The sequence below is a fragment of the Diceros bicornis genome, chromosome 20 (genome assembly GCF_020826845.1).
Source record: "Diceros bicornis minor isolate mBicDic1 chromosome 20, mDicBic1.mat.cur, whole genome shotgun sequence".
NCBI classification, from domain to species: Eukaryota; Metazoa; Chordata; class Mammalia; order Perissodactyla; family Rhinocerotidae; genus Diceros; species Diceros bicornis.
Genome location: NC_080759.1, coordinates 60414839 through 60439443, shown reverse-complemented (window position 1 = coordinate 60439443; position 24605 = coordinate 60414839).

The window sequence follows — 24605 nt, the reverse complement described above, 5'->3', positions numbered from 1 at the left end:
CTTCCCAGAATTTGCAATCAGAGAATAGTGTCTGAGACAAGAGGATTTGGGAGAAAATAGCTTTAAAAGTTCATTGTAAATATGGTGAATGGTACCGCAGATCGGTATGCATAATTTGGGGACATTTCATCTTCCTTTAAATCTTCAAAGCACCATCTCTTTGAAATGTGTGAGTATAACTTGGGGGTTTGGATCCCACAGCCAATTCAGATCCATTAGCACTCTCCTCTCCCTCAAATGCACCTGGAAATGATAAAAAAATCCAGCTGCCTATTTTGAGTAATGTTGGCAAAGTTTTCCAAGACTTTTACAGTTCAGCTCCAGTACAGCCTCACAGAGGGATGTGTTTTCAATGCCGAGAGCACGGAACAGGGTGTCAAATTGCTGCTCATGCAGCCAGACCCGTTGCCCTGGCGTTTCAGGTACCACAATTGAAAAGCAGAGTTGGCCAGTAGTTGCTCTCACTGCTGCTGGGAAACACATCAACCAAACATTACAGAAACAAAGGGGACGCCCACAGCCTCCCAGAAATCCTTCTGAGCACTTAAAAATACACGTCGAGGAGGACATGTGGCAATCTTCTTGCATCTTGAGCTAGTAGAAATCTTTTCATTTATAGACTTGAGATACTTTCATAAATGCAGAGTCGAGTGTTTGTCTTATGAAACGTGGAGCAATGCCTCTTTGGAGAAACAGATATCTAAGCAGCGAAGGACTAGATGCAACTTCCTGCAGGGGCACAGTGATGTGGCCTGGAAATGGGGCTGGAAGAACCCTGCGGAGCTGGAGGCTTTCTGCGGTGCGTGTGTGCATGTGTGTGCACACGTGCATGTGCGTGTGGTGTGTGTGCTTGTGAATGCGTGCCTGTGCATGCACATGCGTATTGGGTCAGGAGGGTTGGCATAGAACTACCCCGCAGGGTATCTACAGGCACCACATCACAAGGGATCCTCTTATAGGACATGAGCCTGGAACAGGTTAGGAGAAGAAGGTGCTGCCTTCATTTCGATGGACAAAGATGCACTTCCTTTCTTTCCATGACCCGTTCAGCCTGGCTGTGATGATCAGACAGCCAGTGTCCAGCCCTGATCCTGCTGACTTGGGGCCTTTTTGTGCCAGCGGGGAGGGTTGGGTGATCCTCCGACACTAGAAGCAAGAGAAGGGGTTCCTGTGAAGAGACCACATCTACTTTGCCTGCTTTATCCAGTATATTCCAAATCAAGACTCAAGCACATAATGTAATCAATCCTCATCCACTCTTAAGGATCGGAATTAAATTATGGTCTTTATAATTAGGCCAAATCTGAAGCTCAGAAGGGTGGTTGATCCAGCCAGCCCTCTCCTGGAGACTTGGAGTAACTACCCAATCATGTCTTCCCCCGATGACAGGGTTCAGATTGGCTACGTCCCTGGTACAGTTGGCATACTCTGTGCCAGGAAACAGAATTGATTTGCATCAGTTGATTAGTGCAGGGAGAAAAGATCTCAGGATGCCCAGAACACATCACTCCTGCCGGAAGCTCCGGGGAGGCCCTCTCAGAGCTTGTCCATCCATTCTAGTGGCTTGAAAACACGTGAGAATGGACAAAATCAGGGAGCACACTGCACCTCATGACCCGTGAGTCTGAGAGCCTGACTTTGCTGGTCAGCTCTGATAGGAGGATGCATGTCAACCTATGGACTGCAGCAGATTAACTTTTAATATGGCCAACATGGTGGAGCGTAACCTGCTAAGATGGTCAGCACGGGCATTTGGGGGACGCCTGTGAAGGTAAATCTTTGAAGAGGTGTATGAGGAGAGGCGTACAGGATGGCACTAAGTTAGTTAGGTATGACGAGGCCAACTTGGACCGGATTTATGAAGACACAACTTTTCTTTACACCTCTCTTTGATCATTGACTTAAACCGGTGTTCTTGGAGGAAAGACACACACACAGAAAAGTGTCCCACGCACAGCATCCATAATTAAAGCCGCGTTTCAATGGAGGTGTCTCTCAGCCCTGTGTCAAGCTTTGTCACACTGTGGACAGAGCAGGAGCTGCGTTGTAAAGAAAAGTTAGACATTTGTCAGCGGAAAGCAGGCAAGGCTTTATTGAATACCTGCATTACTAATGCATGGAGAGAGCCCGTGCTAAGCACTGAAGATACAATCATCTTTTAATCCTTGTACATGTTTTATTACCACTAGCCCCATTAAACAAAAGGGGCAGGTGGACTTTCTCCAAGGCAGGAGCTCACATGGTTCTGGGGAAAATGGTGACCCAGGGTCATCGGGATGCTAGTGATCCCGGCTGGAGGGTCATCTGGGTGCAGGGAGACAGCTAGTGTTACTGCCTGGAGGACAGAGAGGAGGTAAGAATTCAGGCCCCAGAGGGGCTGGGGTCAGGGGCAGGCCATGGCAGCAGACAGCTCCAGCCGACCGCCACTCAGCACCCGGCATGAGGGCCCCACTCCTCCCCGAGTCCTGCTTGGGCAGGTGAAAGAAGTCCCAGCCTCAGGGAGATTTAGAGGGAGGGGCTTCCTTCCCGAGCTGCATGGAGCAGGGAGGAGGGACAGCTCATCCCCTCTGGACACTGCTCTTCCTCATCCACTGCCTGCAGGAGGGACAGCTTGGGGTAAGGGCGTCCAGAGGGGTCTTCCTTGTTCCATGTCGTCAATACATGGATGAGGGTCCGGCCTGTCTTCCATGGCAGTCCATGGCCCTTCTCTCCCTGACGTCTCTAGCGGGGTCTCAGTGAGGGTCGCCCCTGACCCTCTGGAGAGGCTCCCCCAAACATAGATCTTGGGGGACGCTTGGTGAAGACCATTATCCATGGGTCCAAATAATGCTGTGATGCAGCTTCCTCACAAGTGAAGCTGATTTTTGTCTCCATTGGACTGAGCCCTGTAGAACCAGGCTGGAGAGGGGCTGTAAGATGCTTGCTTTGGGCAGGACGTTTAAGGGACACCAACAGTCTCAGTCATCAAGATAAATAATATTTAATGCCATTTTTTTGGAAACTAAAAATAATGCAAGCAAAAGTTTGTGTTCACAAAGGACCACGTTTTTAAATAAAGGCAGAATCTGCAACAGTCCTGAGCTGAGCCACACTGGAGCCTGAGGCCAGGGGAGAAATCAGCGATGCGGATCCTGTATGAACGTAAACTTCTTATGTTGTGCCCACCACAGATTTTTTGCATGAATTTTGATATTCTTAAATATTGCATTACAACATTACTTATCTTGATGACTAAATTTTTGGGCACCCCTTTAAACGTTGCGCCTAGATGTTATGGGTTGAATTGTGTCCCCCCAAATTCGTATATTGAACTCCTAACCCTAGCTCCTCAGACTGTGACCTTATTTAGAGATAGGGTTGTTGCAGATGTAATTAGTTAAGATGAGGTCATACTGGAGTATGACCCTAATCCAATATGACTGATGTCCTCATAAAAAGGGGAAGTTTGGACACAGACAGTGCAGGAAGAAGGCCACGTGAAGGTGAAGGCAGAGATTGGGGTGACGCGTCTATAAGACAAGGAAGGCTAGTGACGGCCAGCAAACCTCCAGAAGCTAGAAGAGGCCTGCACCAGATTCTCACTCTCGGGCCTCAGAAGGAATCAGCTCTGCAACTCTTTGATTTGGGACTTCTTGTGTCTAGAACCGTGAGAAAATGCTTCTGTTGTTTCAAGATGCCCTGTCTGGGCTTCTTTGTCACAGCGGCCCCAGCACACTTATTCAGGAAGCGTGTGCCTCCCTCTCCTCACTCTAGTCCTAGCCCTGATCTTCTGTCTGTTTTCTGGTGGCTCCAGGCTCCAGAGAAGGAGAGGGGGTGTATATGTTGGGCCTGAAAACCTTGACAATGGCCTTCAGGGTGGAGGGCAAGGATGCTGGGGTAACGGCCTCAGTGGGCATCCCAGATCTGTACACTCTAGTGGAGACCTTGGGCCAGTTTCTGACATTCCACGTGCCCCTGGTATGAAAAAACAAAAAGATTTTCAACCCCAGCTCCTAAGCAAAATGTGCTAGCACTGTGCCTCATCCTTTCTCACCCACGGCCGAGGGCCCTGAGCCTCCATCTCTTTCCCAGGAGATTGACTCCTGCCTGCCTGCCTTGTGGGTCTGGAGATCCAGATGTGGTTGAACTTTTCCAAAAGTGGCTCCTGGATGCGTCTCTAGCCCAGGGTAGACTGAGCGCATCCTTCCCGGGGTGCCTTCTAGACCCTGCCTCAAGTCCTCTGGTTTCCCTTGGGCCCTGTGGTGCTGGCCCCCTGACTGCCTTCCAGGTCCCCCACGTTCCTCCATTGCTCAAGAGACGCCCTGCCCTCAGGGTTCCCATGGGGACCTCAAGACCCCTTCCCTGACCTCTCCTATGTCCTTCCGGCCTTCTAGGAAGAACACATAAACCCTGCTTACTGAGGCCTCCACTGAATCCTCTCTACCCAAAATGAGCCCCAGCAGTCTCCAAATTATATATCAAGTTTGGATTTCTATATCGAGTTCTCCAGACTGCTTGATGGGCTGGTTGTTTTGGATGCACCACCCCCCCACCCCTCACTCAGGGGTTGCTAAATGTCCTTTTCTATCTTATTATGATTTATTTTTTGGCATGGTGGTTAGAATGGGGGTGCAAAGCTTTGTTCAGAGTGTCATGATTGTAGTGGGATCCAGAATTATTACAGCCATTACTAGCTTCCAGAACAAGACAGGCCAGGCTCCCCCCCACACCAGTCTTCAGTCTCCCAGCACCCGGCTTAACAATAGTCAGATTTGTCTGGTATGACTGGTGTCGTCCCTGGAAAATGCTTACGTGCTATTCTGTTGCACTGCCGGGGTATACTACCTTCTCCATGTATGAATAAAATGAGTTTTCTATGTTTTATGCCCAATTGTTACCGAGGTCACTCTCTCCTTTTCACACGCTCACTCTCTCTTGCCCTGAGCATCACCTGTCTTGAGCTCTTTGCTTTGCGTAAGGGCTTCTTTGCCTCGATATCTGGTTGTCAACGCATTAATTTCAAACATAAACCTTGCAGCTTTCCTTGTTAACCTGATCCCCGTTATAGGATCGGTGGGACTCTCTAACCAGGACAGAGAGGGTGGACATGACCTCTGGTGATTGCTTCCTGAAGGAGGCTGCGAAAGTCTGGGATGCAATTCCATTCCTCTCTCATCCTTTGATTGATTTTTTTTTTTAAGAACAAGATCAAATGTTTTATACCAGTATCAAGTTTTCATAACCATATAGAATAAATATTTTAACGTCTGTAATTCAACAGGGGGCAAGGTGGTGTGTCGGCACGCCCGGGTCAGGAGGTGAGAGGGCGAGCACCGGCCTGCGCAGGGCCTGGCTGCGCGTATACATGCAGCTGACCCTTGTTCACGGGGACAGTCTGCCCATCCTTACCACGTTAGCGAAGTCAGTGGTCTTTGCCTGAACTTAACCTCCTCTTCCCCGCCCGCCACCATCCCACCCCGCACCAACCCAGCCTGGTCGCGTGTTGTGCATTATCTTTTGTTCTTTTCCCTGGACTGCCTACAGTAGCGATATAGCTAATGCTCAACAAACCTATTATTGATTAAATCCATGCCTTACAATATTTGGAAGTAAGGAACTTCGGGGCAGGAAGGAGCACTGAGATTATTTAACTGCTTTTACACAGATGTACAGCTAGACTATTCTAGAAATCTAGAGATGCAGCTGAACTTTTCCCAGTTCCCTACAGCCTACCTTGAAAATGGGGTACATGGCCACCAGTCTTTCTTGGTCTTTTCTGGAAGTGAGAGAGGACAGCTGATGACAACTGTCTCTTCTCTTCGATTAAATAATTCAGGTTTTTTAAGGCTTTTTGTCAACATTCTTATTTTGTTTTTCTATCGCTTAATCATCCAACATTGCTTTGGAGAATTTGTGTGGTATTTTCCATGTTCTCCTGGAGTACAAAAGTCCTATGTGCAACATAGGTTCTGTGTTCATGTCTTTAACATGTGCCTTTTCTCAGAGTGTCCATATCTTCTCTGGGATGGGACAAGATGCCCCCTTGTGGGGTGGATCCTTCTCCCTGAGCAGATTGTGTCACTGGAGTGGGTCCCCTTCACTTCCTGGTTGTGCTGGGTTATGGGCCTACTTGGAAGTCATAAAATCAATTGCTGTAAAACCACTGCCTTGATTTTAAAACTTGGTCCTAGATCTATGAAAACGCAGGACAGCTGAAGGATAATTATTTCCACCAATGTCTCTTGTGGTGTCATGTGCTCCTACAGCAGGGTCACATTGCAAAGCAACCTCTTGTCACGCGGAACTCCTAAAAGTATGGGTGATTTAACCAGATCCACTTACAATAACAGTCTGTCAAGAAACGCACTTTAAATATATTCAAAGTTATTTTTGAGTAAGATGTGCTTGCTTAAATACTGTAATTCCCATAATACCCTCACAAAAGCTCTATTCATAGTCCTCACAATATCGTAATGTTTGCGCTTACCCAGAAAGTCAACACCGCTGCCACAGCCTGCCTAAGAGCCTCAGGCACCCTCGTCCAGTCAGAACCAGTGACAATTATGGCTTCTCTGCAAAAGCAGAGTCGCATTCTACACACACCGCTGCTAGGACTCGGTTATGAACAAGCTCCAAGCAAAACTTCACACACAAGGCTGTGAGAGCTGCATCGAATCAGCTGGAACGTGTGTTGTGAGTCCCTGGCAAGAATCCCCTAAAAGGAATGGGCACAAGATCAACGCCACTCTGAATGGGTAGCTGTTTAAAAAGCTCACTGGTACCAAGTTGACTGCCTAGAAATACGTGTCATATTTTTAAAGATTCAAGGAAAATGGGGAGGGTCAGGTGCCCATCGATGTGTTCTCTTTAGACAGGGTAGAAGCCCATGCACATCCCGGGTGTGAATCCATCCGTCAGTTCTCGAAGAGCCCAGAGCGTTCCTGGCTGGACACACACACACTCGTGATGAGGGGTCGTTTTTGGGGTGGTTTTCAGTCACTCCAGCAGCAGTTCCTCCTCCATCGTGTGGAAACTTGGTAGAAAACCCTCTCTGTCACGGGCCTGGCTTCCAGACCCCACCTCTTCCTTCTGGGCTAATGCGTGCCATGCTGGATCCACACTGTCCTCTCCCTCGCTCCCCTCATTTGGTATTCCGAGAGCAGAGAGAGTGATTAACCACCAGCACCTCCTCTGAGCTCCCATTTTCAAACCAGCAGGTCAGCAAAGCTGTTTCCACGGGGCGGAGATAGGAGACGCTGGTCCCAGGTGGAGCGCCCCAGGTCCCCAGGGGGAAGCCTTGGGCACATTCTGGATTCTGGCTGCAGTTTGCATCCATTGATCTCTGTCCATTTCAAGCTCATTCCTTGTTTGCAGGAGGTGTGTCTCACTCTCTCTGCTCTTTATAAATGCTCACATCTTCTAGGAGAAGCCAAACTTCTCAAGTGCAAGCCCCTGTCTTGTCCATAGGCTGATATCCAACACTGGCTACTATGTTTGCATTTGAATGAAGCATATGCAACGGGACCAGCCTTCAGATAAGTTTTGAACTTGAAGCTTCTTTTTCTTTTTTCCTTGGAGAAGAAATTTAGTAGATGTGAAATACCTGTAAACGTATTAATTCTTATTGAAAAGGCCTCAGTCTTTAGTGCATCTGCAGGAACCGTCAGGTCGGACCCTGGCTTCCTTGGTGACCTCACCAGATCCCGAGGCTCCCACCCACAGACGGGGCCACAGCTTCTTGACCATCGGGATACACATGATGGCCTGGGCACCCCCGCCTCCCTTACCGCTGTGGGCCCAAAGAGCACTTTTCTGCCCAGCCCTTGTTCCCTTGTCCCTCAGTGGAGAAATACAATCCAGACCCTGGTCCTGATTCGATATTGTAAGGATCTGAACACAAACATGAACTTTCATGACAGAAATATAAATAAGCTTCTCTATTGTGATTTTGTAAATCTGCCAGCCCCAGCAGAGACATTAACTAACCGTTGGCCAAAATGCACACGTTGTGCCCCTCATCAGGGTGAGTGTGCTGCTTTGACTGCATTCTGCTTACAGGTGTTCCTGCCCTGAATACGTCTTGTTTACAGGACAGACCGTGGAGAATGTGTGTCACTACTGGGCCATCCAGGGCTGAAATCCTTGCATTCTATTTCAGTCCAAGGGCCCAGAACTCTCTAGAAATGGTTTAGAATAAATATTTCCACATTACCAAAAGTCAAACAGCTTGGAAATTTAGGCAAAACTGCTTTAGCTTCAGGAGACACAGGCACCATCCACATTGGTGAACTCACTTAATATCGTGAAAAAAAAACAGAACAATCGACACATCTCAAGGTGGCAATGACAACATTGTTTAACTTATTATTTTTTTATTATTATTCCGCTCAAGTGAAGAGTACTCACAGATCCTAATATTAGATACTCCTTCTCCCCCAAATTCTCAGTAAACAGCAAGGAATACAATTATTGTCTTACATGCTCCCACTGGACCACGAGCTTCTCAAAACACAGAAGAAGCAAGGATTGGGAAGGGCGGTTGTGGCGGGACACGGGGCTGAGAGAGGATGTGTCTCTCTGCATCTGAGAGCACCGCACTCCCCCCAGAGAAGAGAAAATGAATGAAGAAAAGAAACACAGTAGCAGACCAGCAGTGATGGCACAAAGGACGGAGGGAGGTCCCACCACGAGATTTTACATTAGCCTATAGAATAATAAGAAAGCTTCTAAGGGGATCTCAATGACCATCCTACACTCAGATGCCTTCACCCTTGGCAAGTGTTACTCTGTCCTTCCTCTGCCAACCTTAGACCCGTTGACCCACCCAGCTTTCCAGGCTGTGGCCAAGCCCATCACTGAAGGCCCATCGACAGTAGAAGGGACGAGAGGATGGGGAGAGTAACGACGTGGCCGCTAGGACAAATGTGACCTCCTACAGACAAGTGGTGCTCTCTTACGAGGGTTCTGGCCGGCGCACCAGTACCAGGAGGAGGTAGGTGTGGGTGGGGAGGGTTCTGGTCCTTCAGAGCTCACTCGGTGCAGTGGCCCCTGGGCCTGAGCCCTGGCGGGACCCCCGCCCCCCGAGTTTGGGTTCCACAGGAAAACTCCACGGACGCAGCACTGTGGGGAAAAAAATGACTCCTCCCTCCCTCCCAAACCCCAGTGATCAAACTGAAACCCGATGATGCTCCGTGAAGAGCTGGCTGTTAAAACAAGGCCACACCACTTCAAAGAGTTTGCACTTTGAGTTTAAGTTGAAAAGGTTTCGATGCCCCTTTAAATTTCCTTCTGAATCATCCCGAGTGAACCTTTTCCTCTTTTTCCACAGAAGGGCATGCTGTTCTGGGGTCATTGTAATTTCTATTTCTGATTCCGCCCCTACACTAAGACGATGCTGTGATATTTAGGATGAAAAGAGAGAGCTGCCCGAGAAGAGGAGCTCTCCCTGAACACTCGAGGTTACGATGTGGGGGGGAGTTGACTTTCTCATTTCTCCCGAAAGGGTCTTCCAATCCCTGCTTTCAAGGCAGATTGTCGTGCATCCTTTAAGGTGATTTTACAGTAACACCTGAAGCAAAATTACATGCAAGGATTCCTTTCATCTCAGAGAAAGTCTCCCTGTCAGGACTCAACTTTGTTCTGTCTCTGCTGTCATTAATTTCCCCCTTGAACGTGCGCGCGCGCTCTCTCTGACAAAATAATGATTTTATTTGAGCCACTGATGATTATCTGGCTGTATCAGACTTGAAAACTGTAATTTGAAAAAGGTGAGTCCTCTGCTTGCGCAAAGGCCAAGGCTGCCTATTTCTTTTTCAAAGACAGATATTAGAGGGCTTCTTTCAAATTTAAGCTGGCTTGCTTTGTCCAGGGATTTGAAATCCTGTCGAATATTAAAGGCCCATTTTTATCTTTAAAATATACTTTTAGAATCTGTTCTCTGTGGGCCTGTTTTAGTCCCTGGATGATTCTAAGTGACATTAAACAGCAAGTGAATTAGATGCAGCATGAATCACTTAATGGACACGTATATCTTAGAAATAGTTGATTCAGGTGGGTGCAGCGAGCTGAGCCGCTGCTGGAAGACGGGCAGCCGGTGTCCCAGGATCGGCTGCCGCCCTTTGTGACCCTGAGGGGGTCACTTAACCCCACTTACCCCGGTTCCTGCACCAGGAAAATGACCCCCACAGGGCACTGCTCGGGACTTAACCAGAACACTGCCACTTTAGGTATGTGAATTGCTCTGTAGTTGGTAAATGATGAAGAGGAGGTGGCGAGAGCCAGACCCGGCAAATGAAAAGTTGAAGCGGAGAGAGCTGGGACTCCCCACACGGTGTGTGGACATGAAATAGGAAAAAATAAATCTTTAAAATACAGTATGAGTAATAATAACGCTGCGTTATTACTTTTTCTTGATTATTGTCAAGAGTGTTGGCAATTGTCCCGGAAGGGCTGTCCTGGCCTCCTGCCGTGAGCCGTTCTGCCTTGCCTGTCCTCCTGGCCGCCCCTTTCTGCCCCGTGCTCCGGGGTCCTCGGCAGGGGCATTGCTAATGTTTCTGGCCGACATACGAAAGCTTTTCCTCTCCTGCCCAGTTTGGCCATCTCCCACCTCAGACATTGGTGGTAATTGTGGTGGGTGAAACACCCCGCCGGGATGGAGATGCTGTAGGAATCCCAAGGCTCTGTGGCCCGGAGGAAGACGGTGATTTCCTGGTCTTTCCCACGGAAGCCTCGTGAGGAGTGCACCAGGCCAGGCCCCACAAGGCTGCCCGAGGAGACTGGGGCAAGAAGCAGGCACACGCCTACGGGCTGCCAGGTCGAGGGCAGGGCCTGCTGCTGCTGTCCGGGGAGGCCCTCTCCCACCCCCTCCTGCCCCCTCCACACGGCCCCTCAGTTCATCTTCTCTGCTCCTGAGCCCCGTCTCACAGCAGGGCGCCAGCCAGCCTGTTCCAATGCCTGGCTTTTCTGTATTTCTGCTGAGATCTCTGGCCCACATTTTCCTGCCTCCACTGCCCACAGATCACAGTGACCTGGGAATCCCCAGAGGGGCCGAGCCCTCCCTGGCCAGCAGGGACTGGTAGGCCCTCCCCAGGCGTGCCAGCTCTAGACCCTCCGGCTGTGGCAGGCACAGCTCCAGGACAGCCGCGGGGTGAAGAACATTACGTCACTGCGGGCCTGTGTGTCACCAAAGGACAGTGACAGGAGCAGGGCCACAGCGGGGCCACGGACTCTGTGACACCCGTCGGGGGCCTGGAGCCCAGGGCTGGAAGGAAGACAAGAGTCAGTGCATCGAGGAGGGATGAAGGCACCAAGGCTCAACCAGGGGACATTTGGCACTGTCGGGAGACATTTTGGTTGTCACTGCTGGTGAGCGCTACCGGCACGTGGTAGGTAGAGGCCTGGGATGCCGCTAAACGTCCTGCAATGACTGGGACAGCAGCACCCCAAGAACAGCCTTGCTGACACGTCTGCAGTGTCGGGCTAGCTGGTGGAGCAGCTCTGGACCATGCCAAGAGCCAGGTTTTACTTTTCCCTGGTTCATGGGGCCCTGGAAAAATCCTCCAACTTCCAGAAGCCTCCATTTCCTCACCATAAATAGAGACAGTGATCACAGTGCCCACCTGGTAAAGCCATTGCTATGATCAACTGTGGTAAAGTATGTAAAACCCCAGCCCACACTGAGTGTGGTAAACATCAGATGTGATCTCCATCAATTCCGTGTAACTGTAACAAATGCACACAAGGAACATTCCAAGCCTGATGAACCGGTTGTCTAGCAACTACAAAAAAAAGTACTTTTGAAGGATCTTTTCAGTTCTGTCTAGAATGTAGTATACACGTAACTACAATGTGCAAATAAATACACCAAATGAAAAATAAAGAAACATTTCCGAAGGGTCTTCTCCAGCCGGCGATGGTGCACGTCACCTGTTGGTGGGTATGTGGTTGGTGTGTTTTCACATGAAATTTTTCCTTCTTTGAAAAATTTGGCTTTGAGATAAACTGTAGTAGCCGTGAGCTCAGTCCTATGGGGGCATTTTGTCAAGTGGAACCTGTGTCATTCCCAGGACTATACATGGTCTGGCTGGGACTCTGAGGCCAAAGGTGAGGAGGCCGGGAGAATAAGCCCCCAAACCGGACTGTGCTCACATTTGCAGTTACTCTAGGCAAAGTCATACCCAGTAAGCACAAGCACATTTGCGGAGGATGCCAGCCCTATCAGATTCACATTCTCCTTCTATTATACAGTGCAATATGCTGTTGAAATTTTAAGTGAAATGCTTCTTTCTTTAATGATCACAGCTTCGTCTTATGTGATGTAACTTTGCCCAAGGGAACACCACCCACATCAACATATTTTTGCAACATTACTTTTACTCTGGTGGTAACTCAGTTAATTAGAAAGATTAGAATCTCATGGAATTGCCTGCTTTGCTAGCATCAACTTGTCATAGCCATCTGATATGAAATAATATCCACAGAATCTTTAAATAAAATCACAGTAAGAATAAGCACTGTGTGCATTTATAGGTGGAAACAGCTTTGTTACAGTAAAGAATACTTAACATAGGCAGTGTCAAACATCATAAGAGCCCCCAATATATCCCTTCCTGACCCTCCAGATCCTGCTGTACTTTTTCTTGACCTTGGACCTTAGACTGCCCCCCAGTGCAGAGATCTTGGAGAGTTCAGCCTCATGTAATAACTAACATACTCTCAGACAATCTGTCTTTTAAATTTCTCACACATACTTGAAATCTTTAACCTAAAGCTCCCAGTAAAATGCCGCTCCCATAAGGACATGTTAATAGAGATCTTTTCTCAAACAGCTTCAGAATGTGGGAGGAATGTCTTTGAACATTTTCAAAGAGATGCTCTATTTTTCATGTAGAGATGAATTTGCAGTTGCCCAATAAAGAAAGAAACAGACATCTATCAAACCTTTCACAGCGTAGATTTTTATCTGTGGATCATGGCTCCCCATGGCCCCTGAAACTATTTAAGTCCCTGGAAGTTGCTCTTGGATGAAATCACCTCATCAGGATTTTCCTCCAGGAGAAAAATCATGCCTTTCCCATTCACCTGCTTTATCCAAACCCTCTCTTTGTGCAAATCCAACAGCCAATGGCCAGTTCCATTTCACTATGCTCTGTGGAAAATAATCTCAAAAAATCTTTAAAAACATTGAACCAACAAATGGCAATCCAAATTAACTCATGGACCCCTGATCTCTCCTCACCAATAGCAGGTGAACAAGAGTATGGAATTTGTCCCTGGTTACAGCAATTTTCTCGTTATAACTGTCCTGAAGGGCAAAGCCTTGAACATGATGTTTCTAGAAGGGCTATGTCGCAGTATATCATCCACAATGGAGATTCTTCAAGAGTTATGCCCACAGTTTAGGCTATTTTCTTATAAAGGTCCCAGGCAAAGCGTTATTTGCATTTCTTCTGGATTTATCTCTGGTTCTCTTTCCTCTTAGCTTTCACTCCAGTCACTATTCATTTGCAAAGTTCTCAAAGAAAATCCTATCTAATAGAATGTGAAATTTCTCTTAGTATGAACATTTAAATGATAGAATTAAAAAAAATCAACCACATAAAGATCCCAAACTTATAAGAGAAAAATATAAATATCTATATGTACATAAGAAAGTCTGGAGGAAAAAACTACCTAATATGTTTAAAATAGGTCTAAGAAGTAAGATTATAGGTTATCTTTTCTTTTTTAAAAATATGTATATTTTTTACTATTTTCCAAATTGCTCTTCTCATAATCAAAACATTTAAAATCATATATTTGTGTAAAATTAATTGCCAGGAAAAATGTTCCTGATATATTGGGAACTGAAAAAGAAGATTTCATGCCCACTGCACCACTTTTCATAATAAGGAAACTGGAAACGTCTGATAACTGTGGGCTGGTCACAGGGCAGGTTCGTACAACAGAACACTGCACAGACATCTAGAGAGGCTCTGAAGAAGACTTATGACCTAGAAAAGCACGCATAACGCTTTTGGGAGAAAAAAGAAGCTACAAAATGCTAATCTGCCATCATGCCGTGCCTGACATTATTTGTCTCTTCTTTAAATAAATGACTAACTCTGAGTTTCTAGATTTGTTTTGGTACCCGGTTTGGGGACTATAAAAACTTCAAGGGAAGCTGCGGATGTGAATAGAATTCCTAGGTGATGGAGGGAACAATACCTGTGTGAAGGAGAAAGAGGTGAAAACACTTCATTTTAGTGAAAGACTGAATTGAGGAATTTCTAACTTCCTAGGGAGAAAATCAGCCTGGTGTGACCTATAAGTTAAGAATGAAGGACAGATTGACCAGGGCTTTGTGAAGATATCACAATATACAACACGCCTTAAATATGTTCACAGTCTGTGAAGGTCCCTGTTGGCCATGAACTTGCCCAGGCGATGGCTGCAGACTCGGCTGAGGGAACATTCGGCCCTGGATGAACATTTGGGTATCCACATTTTTCCACAGACTCGCATCAGAGGAGCTGTGCAGGGGAAACCACATATTTCTCACCCCAATTAAAGAATTAATTGTGTTCTCTAAATATAACATGGTAATCGTAGACATAATGGTTGTTTCCTGGTGGTATAGTGTACTTAATGTGCTGGCAGATAAAACAATCCCTGTATTAAAAGGAATTATTGTATTTGTCATAAATTCCTTTGAGAATAATTTTGCTTTCAACTCCGGGCGGGAGGGAGTCTTTGATATGAGACATGAAGGATTACACAAAGGTGGAAGGACAGGGCCGCACCTGACAGGTGTGCTCCTGGTCCCAGGCCAGGTAACTTACTAAGACTAACCTGGGGAACATTTACATTTGAAAACCAAGCCTGACATCCAGAGAAATCAAAGTGCCTGACACAGCTGAAGGCTTTATATTTGGAAATGAAGTTAAAATGCAGGACCTGGGTTCCAGGGACTAACTCCAGTGAATTCAGTTGGGCTGAGCCCAGCTCAGTTATGGAGAAGAGGCCCCAGAACTGCCTTCCTTCGTTTGGGCTCTGGTGTTCCGTGAACACACTGGAAGCCATGACACCTCTTGTTTTCCTACACAGCTCTGCTGTCACGGGGCGGGAGACGGCCTCCTCACCACGGAAAACACTCTGCATATTCACGGTCTGGACCCTCTCTGCTTCAAAATATCCACAGAGGGACTCAACAAACAGAGAAAAACAAATATTTATTAGGAAGGGGGAGAAATAGAGAGAGGGAGGGAGAGAGGGAGGGAGACAGAGCAGAGAGAGGGAGGGAGACAGGAAGAGAGAGAGAGATCTTTATTTATTGAGCAGTATGTGTAAAATGAAAATAAAAATTGTAGAAAATAAAAACTACAGGGGATGTAGAAAAGATGTAAAAATACTTGTCTGGTTTTCTGCAGAGCCGAAGTTCTCGTGTATACCCGGGCTTGGAATGAGACAGCTTCCACAGCCCTCCACACAGTGGCTAGATTGCTCTTCTTCCCGTGTTGTTGTTATTAATATTACTATCACCTGATTATAAGGGAGGGCGCACTGGCCCGCGCATGTTGTGCAGACACAGGGAGCTGCACAGTAGTGAAGAGGACACCTCCCCTTCATGGAGATCCACCCCTCCCTTCTCTCCTCTCCCTTTGAGGGGTCGCCTGGGAGGGGCTCCTGTGGTCCCGGGACGTGGGGCCCCGGCATGTCTCTCCTGCTTCAGGAGCACAGGCCACCTGAGGTCCTCATCGCTCTGTCATTTACATGGAATCCTCCCACAGAGTGACAGCTTCCATTTTCTCTGACTCCAGAGACAACTGTTGTGTTTTTGTTTTTAATTCTGTTCTTTTGCAGAAATAATTCATTTTGTTGTGGAAACCTCTGGCTGAAATGAAGGTGGGAGCTCTTTTGTAGAACAGGTCATTTCATTTGTCGGGAAATATTTTTTTTCTGGTTGCCATAGACTGAACGATTGTGTCTCCCCCAAATTCATATGCTAAAATCCTAACCCCCAGTGTGATGGTGTTAGGAGGTGGGGCCTTTGGGAGGTGCTTAGGCTGTGAGTGGGGAGTCCCATGATGGGATTAGTGTCCTTATAAAGGAGACTCTGGAGAGCTCCCTACCCCTCCACCCCGTGAGGACACAGCCAGAAGATGCTGTCTATGAACCAGGAAGGGAAGTGAAGTGGGTCCTCACCAGACACAGGATCTCCCAGCACCTTAATCTTGGACTTGCAGCCTCCAGCACTGGGAGAAATGTTTCTGTTGTGTAAGCCCCCAGTCTGTGGTGCTCTGTCATAGCAGCCCAAACCAACTAAGACACTGGTCACTAGAGCCCTCGTCCTATTAACACACATAGGTTTTGCAGGATTTCAATCCAGTATCCGCAAGGCCGGCTCCTGACAGAGGGTCCTGGGACATGCTGAGGGTGAGAAAGGGGAAGTTTCTCAGTACCTCCTCATGGGTTACCTGTTGGCCTCGGTACCAGGCCCTGCTGACTCGGATTGGGAAGCACACAGCTGGTATTATTAGAGTCACTAAAAAATACGGATTGAATGAGCAAATTCCTGCCCTTTCCAGCTCTTGTCAGTCTACAGCTGAAAGACTCAGAAAAGAAATGAAGCAGGATCTGGGCCATCAGCTCAAAGCCCGAGCGACAGGCCCCTGCCACGTCCCTCAGCCTCGCGGACACAGAAGATGGTTTGCTCCCCGTGACCAGCTCTCCAGGGATGAGCCAGATGGGCAGATGGGGCTGCATTCTCCCGGGACAACAAACTGCTCCTGTAAGAGATGGAAAAGGAGCTCCTTTTCCACCCTCAGTCTCTCAGGGCCCTGACTCAGCCAGGCATTCGGTGCACAAACCACCATTGTATCAGTGGAAGACCCCTCTCTACAGCTGAGACTGATTCTGTCTCCTTCTGGAAGACCACACTTGGCTCCCTATGTGACACAGTGGTTTGGGTTTCAGGAATTTGTGCCACCTAACCTTTCAGCGGTTGGAAGATCCAGCCTGCCTCTTCATACCATCGAGATGTATAGCCCCTAATTTGTCAATCATTTGTAACCTTAAGTTGAAAGGTGGTGCTTTCTGAATAAATCATGCGGCTGGAGCTGAGGTGATGCCTTCACAGAGACGTGGGGGTCTGTGCTGTGTAACACAGACCTCCCCACAAACCCGCCTGGAATGTGTGTGACGTGCTGGGGGCCTGCTGTCCCGCAAGAGGGGTGTCATGGTTCTAACAGGGCAAAGGATCTCGTATCCCACTATTATAACGAAGCCAACTGTTGTGGTTTGTCTGGTTAAACATCTCCTTTAACTCTCATTACACAGCAAAGTAACATGCTTCTCATTTCCAACTTGTGATTAAACTCACATTCGTTCTTGATTGAGGTTTGGAATCTTTTATTTCGGGAAAAAAAATAGACTTCAGAAGGGAGCAGTCTAGTGCTGTGACACTCAGTGAGACCATTAAATTTAATCCTTCCTTCACACTCACTCCAGGGGTGATTTCAATTAAATTTGTTCAAAATTTATCAGTTTCCCGCATGTTGGCATAAATGATTCAGGACCACTTATATATTCACTGAGTAGGATGTATTGAAGGGGACACGTTATTGTTATAACTTTTCACAGTTTCTTCATAAATTCACCTAATAGCAGTTTCTATTATTTAAAGCCCTCGTCCTCCACATTAAATGGTCTAGTTGTTCTTGCAGCAATGGAATCGAATTACCTATGCAAATTTTTGGAGCACTCCTGAGTTACAAAAGCTGCCCTTTTCCCTAGCATGCTGTCCTGCCATGCTGTCTTGCAGGGTGTAAAATACGGCATTTATTCTCCTAAGGAAGCAGCAGGAATACGAGTCTCCAGACACTGAGAGCACTGGGGGGACAATGAGGGAGTGTGTTTGAGGGGAATTTCAAGGTCTGGTTCAGACAGCAGAAACTAAAGAAATTTATTGACAAGGTCATAGGACACTGTAACAGGCTGACTTGATGTAACACTGAGAAAATATATCTGGGCTGAGAGGATGAACAATTCCGAGGGCATAATGCACTTGAGATAACACTAGATATGTGGGTGGGCACTTAGGCTGCCATAAAACTATACACTTCTCTGTCTAAAACAATTCACTGGGCACTTTTATGCCCCTGAGAATTTATCTGCAGAAATCCACTGGGCAAAGGTGTGTTAATGTGAAATGTCTCTTTGTCCATTAGCTACATAGGAAGTATTTTTATTTGTTTTTTCCCCTTGAACTATATTAGTGATAAAACTTTGGGCATTTTAGATTTTCTCTACTTAACTAAAGGATAACATTGATATGAAAATGAGTGTCTCGCTCCCATAATAGACAAAAAGTACCTCATTATCTATATTCCTCTTTAGCAAGAGACTGGATATCACAAGGATATCACATGAATTGACCCCAAGTTAATAATTAGGAATTTTAATAGATATGAGATGGTTTTAACTGGATCTTTCCCTTTTAGAACATGACCTTTTATGAATTCTTCATATTGAAGGATATACTTGAAGAGTGTATCTCTTTGCCCACATGGAAAAAAAAATGAGCAAGTTGGTTGTTAAAACCTATAGATAGGCTTTTTAAGTTTTATCCTTCATTTGGTAGACAGAGGTAGAATTATTCCATCTTTATTCCATCTAATCTATTGCTATAGAGTAACTTTCTGAAAACCAAGTCTGGCAAAATCTTGTGTTTTCCTGAATTTGAGATCCAACCACTCAACATCTCCACTATGAGGTCTATCAAGGCATCTTAAGACAGAAGTGCCTTACTGAATTTCATCTCATCTCTTGTTTCCTCTGGGATGAGAATTCTATCCCACATTCCATCTGACTGCCAATTTCTGAGGGAAAATGCATCTCAATTCCTGCTCTGTTTTCCTCTCTCTGAGTCAAGGGTCCTGTGGTGACTTTCCAAGATACACAGCTGAAGGAATCTCTGAGAACTTTCTCCTGGAGATCAGACTTTCCCACTCCTGAGCTCATGTTGCCTTTGGAAATGTGAATGTTAGGAACCTCAATCCCACCAGTGTATGGTCCAAAAATGCTGGGGGATTGCTGCAGCCTGGAGGTCGTGGTGTGGGCAGGTATCTCACCAGTCATTGAAGTCCTCCTCTGCTGCAACTTTTCAAGGAGGAATTATTGGAATTTTAGCTGGGAGTCCTTTAGTACATTGCAGAACTCTCCCATGCATTACAGAAATTTTATAATCTGTGGCCTTTGCCAACAAAATGCCAGTAGTGGTCCCAGTCATTGGGACAACAAAAATGCTCCTACACACTTCTAATATCTAGTAGAGGAGAGAACCACCAAAAATAAACAAATGCAAAATACATCTTAAAAAGAGCCCAAAAAAGGTCACACTAACTTCAAAACTACAAAACTATGTAAGATTGATAGCTGACTTCTCAGTGGAAGTGAGAATATAATACATGACATATTTCAAATGTTGAAGAAAAACAGCTGCCAACATAGAATTCTATACTATGTGACATAGCCTTTAAAAGTCAAGGCAGGAAAGAGAATGCCAATGAAAATAGCAGAGTAAGCACCTCTGAACATTGTCTCACCCATAAAATCAAGAACGTGGCAAAATTTGCCAGAATCAACTTTTTCAAAACTCTGAAAATTAACCAAAGGTTTATGGCAATCCAAGGAGTGTTTAGTCAAGAAAAACAGCTGAATCTGATTAGGAACAGTGTGTGGTGTGGCATTTTAATTTGCCGTATCCCGATATCCTCCTCATCAGTTCTCTGGTAGCCTTGAAAGCCAAGAGCCCACAATCATGGTGAAAACCAGCAGCCTGGCAGCCCCTGGAGCAGGAAACAGGGGGTTGGAGATCCTTCAAAGCTCCCTTACCAAGAATTGGCATGATTTGATCTGTCTGGTAGTGCTCTGGAAGACTCGCTCAAGAGACTGTCTTTATTATCTCATTTGGAGCTTACCCAGAAGAACAGCCTTTTTCCCAGTGGTGAATGTTGTTAACAACTAGAGGCAATTGTTGAACATTGAGGTTGCTTCAGTCAGTGGATAACATTTGGGGCAACTTCAAGCTAACCAAAAACTTCGAAGGAAAAGCTAGAGAACGAGACGTCTGTGGAGGCTTGAGAAACTCCAAGATATTCCTTGGAATCTGGTGCATGTCCAGAGCTGTTCATATGCTCGAGAAAGAGTTGAGAATGCCCTAAGCTCTCAGCCTTAGGTATCCTTGAGACTCGGCACAAGCAGGAAGTGAAGGATAAGGCAGAGTTGTAACCTGTCTGGCTGTGTGTTGAAGGTGTTCCCCACCATGTGCACAGAGTCCATCACCAAAAACTGGTAGACTTATGGGTTCCAGGCATCTAAGAAAATCTCTGGTCAGTCATTAGCTGACCACCAAACTAACTAAAGAGAGACTTCAGTGGCTACACATAACAAAAAATACAGATTTATAGAATTAGTTAAGAAAGTGAATAAATAAACAAATCAAAATAACAGCAAAGAGCAGGAACATAAAATCCTGAAAGTGGGGAACATTCTGATTTCCAAAGTTGACACGTTATGATTTGAAATGTCCAGTTTTTAACAAGAACAACAAATATGAGAAATTCAAAGAAACAAGAAAGGATGCCCCAAACACAGGGGAAAAAAGAGCAGTAAATAGAAACTGTCTTTGAAGATCCAGATGTTAGATGTAACAAAGCATTTAAATCATCTATTTTAAGTATATTCAAAGAACCAAGGGAAACCGTGTCTAAACAACTAAAGAAAAATATGAGAATCAAATAATAAGTTTCACCCAAGAGAGAATATTTAAAAAGATATAAATTATGGGCTGGCCCCGTGGCTTAGCAGTTAAGCGCACGCGCTCCACTACTGGTGGACCGGGTTCGGATCCTGGGCGCTCACTGATGCACCGCTTCTCCAGCCATGCTGAGGCCGCGTCCCACATGCAGCAACTAGAAGGATGTGCAACTAGGACATACAACTATCTCGTGGGGCAGGAGGAAAAAGGAGGAGGATTGGCAATAGATGTTAGCTCAGAGCCGGTCTTCCTCAGCAAAAAGAAGATTGGCATGATGTTAGCTCAGAGCTGATCTTCCTCACACACACACACACACAAAAGATATAAATTACAAAAAAAAAGAACCAAATACAAGTTCTGGAGCTTAAAAGTACAATGACTGAAGTGAGAATTTCACTAAAGTGGCTCAACAGCAGATTTGAGCAGGATTCCATGAATTTTAAGAAAGCTCAACTGAAATTATCCAGAAGAACAGAAGGAAAAAAAAAAAAGAAGACAAATGAACAGAAACCTGTGGGACACCATCAAGTGTGTGAACATATGCATAATGGGCATCACAGAAAGAGGAGAGCAGAAGGAATATCTGAAGAAGTAAAGGCCAAAAATTATGCATGTACAAAGTTTCTCAATCAGATTAACAGCTGGTTTCTTATCAGAAGACATGGACGCCAAAAAGCAGCAGGATGCCTATTCAAAGTCTGTCAACCAATCATCCTATCCTGGAAAACTATCCTTTAAAAATGAAAGAGAAATTAAGACATTCCCTAATAAACAAGAACTGAAAAAAATGTGTTACTAGCAGATCTGATCTACAAGAAATATTAAAGGGAGACTTTGGGACTGAAATGAAGGGATATGAGATAGTAACGTAAAACCTATGAGGGAAGTAAAAGAACAAAGAGTGCTGATAAAGTTAATTTCATATATTATATATATGCATCTAAGTATATGTATTTGTAACTCCTCTTTTCTTCTATCTTATTTAAATGAAAACCTTCTAAAGCAACAATATAAGTCTGTGTTTGTAGACATTCAGTGTATATAGACGTACTTGTTACACAGAAACAGCACAAATGAGGGCAGTAGGAATAAAAACATATAGAAGCAAAGTTTTTGCATACTATGGTAGTTACCTTTATGTTAATACAAACTAAATTGTTATAAATTAAGATATTAATTGTAATTCCTAAGTGAACCACAAAAAAAAAAAAAAACCTCTCCAAAAATATTGTAAAAGAAATTGCAAAGGAATTAAAATGGTACAATGGAAAATATCTATTTAACACAGTAAGAGAGAAATAAAAGAATAAAAAGACTTAAGAAGTATAGGAAAAAATAACAAAATGACGTACATAAATCCTGCCTTTTAGTTGTTAAATTAAATGTAAAATGATTAGTCTGTCTAATTAAAATGCAGAGATTGGGATAATGAGTTAAAGAGAAAAAAAGCACAAGTTTATGCTGCCCACAAGAGACACATATTGATTCAAAGAAAAATAGGTTAAAAGTAAAAGGATGGAAAAGTAAGTATTATGCAAATAATAACCAAAAGAGAGCTGGAGTACCTATAATAGTATCAGACAAAATATACTTTTAGGCAAAAAATTTTGCTAGAGACAAGCAAGGATATTTTATGATGATAAAAGGATCAATCCAAAAAGAAAAGAAAAGAATTATAAACACTCATGCACCTAACAATAGAGCCCCAAAATACACAAAGCAAAAACCAACAAAACTGGAAAAGAAATAAGACACTCAAACAATAAGAGTGGAGACTTCAACACTTCATTTCACATACAGTATAGAATGACTGGACAGAAGAGCAACGAGGAAATAGAGAACTTGAACAAAACTGTAAACCCACTAACCTAACATAATCTATAGAACACTGTACCCAACTATAGCAGAATATGCATTCTTTGCTAATGCATGCGAAACATTTCCAGGATAGGTCATATGTGAGGCCTTGAAGAAAGCCTCAGTACATTTAAAAATATTGAACATATATGAAGCATGTTCTCTGATGAAAATAGAATAAAACTAGAAATCAATGTCAGAAGTAATTTGGGAAATTCACAAATATGTGGAAATCACAAATATGTAGAAATCAAGCAACACACTTCTAAATAGTAAGTCAAAAATAAATTACAAGAGAAATTAGAAAATACTTTGAGATAAATGAAATGAAAAACACAGTATACAAAATGTTGTACCATACAAATAAAACAGTTCATAGAGGGAAATAGATAGCTGCAACGCCTGCGTTGAGGAAGAAGAAAAATCAGATAATAACCTAACCTGAATGAACTAGAGAGAAGAAGAGTGAACCAAACCCAAAGCAAGCAGAAGGAAGGAAATAATAAAAATTTAAGCATAAATAAATAAGTTTAAAAATGCAAAAATCAATGAATCCAAAAGTTGGTTCTTTGGAAAAAAATCAACAAAAATCATAAACTGTTAGTTAGAATGATCAAGAAAACAAAGAGAAGACTAAAATTACTAAAAATGGAATGAAAGAGGAGATGTAAGGACTGGCCTTACAGAAATAGCAGCTTTAATAGAATACAATAAAAATTTGTATGCCAACAAATTAGATAAGCTCGATGAAATGGAAAAATTCCTAGAAAGGCACAGAGTACTGAAACTGACTCTAAAATAAATAAAAAATCTGAATAAGCCTATAATAAATAAAGAGGTTGAATAAGTAATCAAAAATTTTTCACAAAGAAACACTCAGCAGAAGATGACCTCAATGGTGAATTCTACTAAACATTTAAAGAATTAATACCAATCCCTCACAAACATTTCCAAAAAATAGAGTATCAAGTAGCACTTCTCAACTCATTCTATGATACCAGTATTACCCTGATACCAAAACCAGGCAAAAACATCACAAGAAAAGAAAAATACAAACCAATGAATATAGATGCAAAAGTCTCCAAAAAAATATTAGCAAACTTAATCCAGCAATATACAAAAGAGGATTACACACCATGACCAAGTGAAATTTCTCCTAGGAACGCAAAAGTTATTCCATATACGAAAATCAGTCAATGCAATACATCATATTAATAGAATAAAGGATAAAAACCACATGATAATCTCAATAGGTGCAGAAAATTATTTGGCTACATTCAACACTTTTTCATGATAAAAACCTCAACAAGGAACAGGAGGGGACTTTCTCAATCAGGTAAAGGGAATTTACAAAAATCCCACGGCTAACATACTACAAATGGTGAAAGATTGAAAGATGTCCCGCTAAGATCAGGAAAAGGCAAAGGCATTTGATGTCATCACTTCTAAGAAAAATTGTACTGGAACCTCTAGCCAGGACCATTAGACAAGAAGAAGAAATAACGGACATCCAGCTTGGAAGATAAAAATATATTTATCTGTAGATGACATGTTCTTATAAATAGAAAATCTTAAGGAATTCACACACACACATGTGCACACTCACACATATATAAACATAGATGCAAAAGAAAAAATATTGAAGCTAATAAATGAGTTCAGCAAAGTTTCAGGATACAAGATCAATTTAGAAACACCAATTGTATTTCTATTTTTTCCTTTTCTTCTTCTTCTTTTTTTTTTTTGTGAGGAAGATTAGCCCTGAACCAACATCTGTTGTCAATCTTCCTCTTTTTGCTGAGGAAGACTGGCCCTGGGCTAACATCCTTGCCCATCTTCCTCTGCTTTATAGGAGACGCCGCCACAGCATGGCTTGACAAGTGGTGCATCAGTGCGCGCCCAGAATCCGAACCCCGGGCTGCCACAGGAGAGCGTGTGCAATTAACTGCTATGCCACCGGGCCGGCCCCACC